The following is a 2,285-nucleotide window of genomic DNA, read 5'->3' as shown; positions in this document are numbered from 1 at the left end:
AGTATACTTTTTTTTTTTTTTTTTTTTTGCAGAACTGGGGATTGAACTCAGACCCTTGCGCTTGCTAGGGAAGCACTTATTCCACTGAGCCATCTCCCCGGCCCCAGTATACTTGATTTTATAAACAAAGCATAGTAAGGTAGGAGGTTGTATGTGATTCCAGTGTTGTCTGATTATTAGAAGGAAAATGTCCCTAGTTAATGCTATGTCATTTTAAGCAAATCATTTGATCTTTTCCTTTATTTTTCCAAACACGTAAAACATAATTATGTCCTATTAATCCACTTAGGGAAACATTACTCATAAAGGCACGTTGGGAGTAGCTGGGAGTGACCATACTTCTAATCAGGCAAATGGTGTATGTGTGAGTGTGCTTAAGAATGTGAAAAACATACCCGCTGGATGGGCCTTCTCCCTGAAAACTGGGGAATTTCTCTACAGAAATGGATGAGAACTGGTCTGGGGACAGTTGCTGATTACCTGATTAAAAAGACTTAGGATGTCCTCATGAATTTTTGTTTCTTCCTTGATGTGGAAAAGAGACTTGCAAAATCCTTTTTTAATTTTTATTAGTTCATGTTCACTGTACATAATGATTCCATTCATCACGGGGAGTTGGTGCGTAAGTCAGCTTAATTCTTTCTATTTTCTTTCTCTGTCCTTCCTTCTCCCTGCCCCCATCTCTTGGGAGACTTGCCAGAGCTTAAGAAGAGGCTGGAAGAAATATTTTGGAATCATGATCACACATCATGATTGCATTATACTTTTTATTTTTGTTTGGATTAGTGAGATGCATGCTGTTTCCCGAGGATCCCAAAGCCAATATCTAGCAGCCTGGGCTGAATTTTGTTTCTTGCATTTCTTTTCCCACCAGCATGGCTTTTCATGCTTTACCACGTGATGACCTTTCAACACTTTGCAATGCACTTTCACAGTCACAAGCAACAAAGAAATGGTTGCTAGCTTAGAGCTTTGGAAACAGAGACTGAATCCTAAGTTACTTGCACCTGGTTAGTAAAAGGCTCTGGAACCCCCCCCCCCAAAAAAAAAAAAAAAACCTCCTGAGTCTGGTTCTGAGCCAGGGCTTATCACCTTACCCTAAGCCACCTTTCTCAGAAGTATGAGGTGCTAAACTCCCATGTCCTGTTGACTCTAATCAAAGCTTTGCAATAAATAATGTGAATCATTTTATAAACAGAATCACTCAAAAATCTATATGTTTGGAAGTCAGAGCTGGCTCGGCGCTCTCAGGGTGGATGCTGGTGTCCTGGGACAGTCCCTCTGACTGCTTCAGACCAGTTTCCAGCGCTTCTTCTTCCAGTCCAGGGCAGGCTGCGTCGGTTTTATGTCTTTGTTTATTTTTTTATTTTTTATTTTTTCTGTATTTTAGGGAAGGGTCTACAGGGTGGTCAGGGTCTCACTACTAGATCAGACTCATAGTGATTCTCCTGTTTACAGCCTCCCAAGTGCTGGGATTACAGTTGTGCGCCACCACACCCAGTCTGGTTTTATGTCTTTAGCTGACAAAAATGTGTTGTTGTGAAGCCACTGGTGCCTGTGTTGGAGAAGCAGCACACCAGCAAGAGGCTTTCAGTATCAGTGACATGTCAGAGAGCGAGAAGTCCTACAGTCTGTTATGTCATCCCTTCTTCTCCAGACAGAAGATAGCAAAAAGTTGCAATCAAAGATCTTTTCATCTTATTGATAAAGTCACTAGTCAGCCAAAATGTCTATCAACATCAACCGCAGCATTTCAGATGCGTTCTATCACGACAAGATGCTCCATCTGATTGCCAAGGTTGAGGGCAGAGGGAATGGAATCTAGACAGGAAGAGTTAACGTGGTTGATGTTGCAAAAGCGCTTGATCAGCTTCCAGCGCATCTCACCAAATACTTGGGTAGCTGGGAGCACAGACCCAGTGTGATGGAAAGCATGACTGTTACAGTGTCAGCAGATCTCATGGGGCAAATGAGCTGCAGAACATGTTGGATGGATTCATTAAAAAATGTGTTCTCTGTCCTGAATGTGAGAATCTTGACACAGATCTGCATGAGAAACCAGGGAAGCAAACATCAGGTCAGTCTTGCAAAGCCTGTGGCTAGCGAGGCATGCTTGACGCACACCATGAAATCTGCACCCTCCTTCTCAAAGGCCTGCCTGGGAATAGTGACAGTGGTGCAGGAAAGAAAGAAAAGGAGTCCAGCAGTGAGACCCCACCCATGCCTCCCCCAAGTGAAATGAGCGCCCCTCGGGCTGTGGAGAAGCAAGAGGAGGAGGAGGAGGA

The 2,285-nt window shown here is 43.4% G+C and overlaps 1 pseudogene; it reads left to right on the top strand.

Moving 5' to 3' along the window:
- The first annotated feature begins 1,689 nt into the window (after nt 1-1,689).
- The window catches only part of LOC101579776, a 1,412-nt pseudogene continuing 816 nt past the window's right edge, over nt 1,690-2,285 (top strand).

The sequence above is a fragment of the Octodon degus genome, unplaced genomic scaffold (assembly GCF_000260255.1).
Source record: "Octodon degus isolate 3935 unplaced genomic scaffold, OctDeg1.0 scaffold00017, whole genome shotgun sequence".
In the NCBI taxonomy this organism is placed as follows: Eukaryota; Metazoa; Chordata; class Mammalia; order Rodentia; family Octodontidae; genus Octodon; species Octodon degus.
Note: the sequence above shows the minus strand (reverse complement) of the source record. Positions and strands in the feature narration are given on the sequence as shown.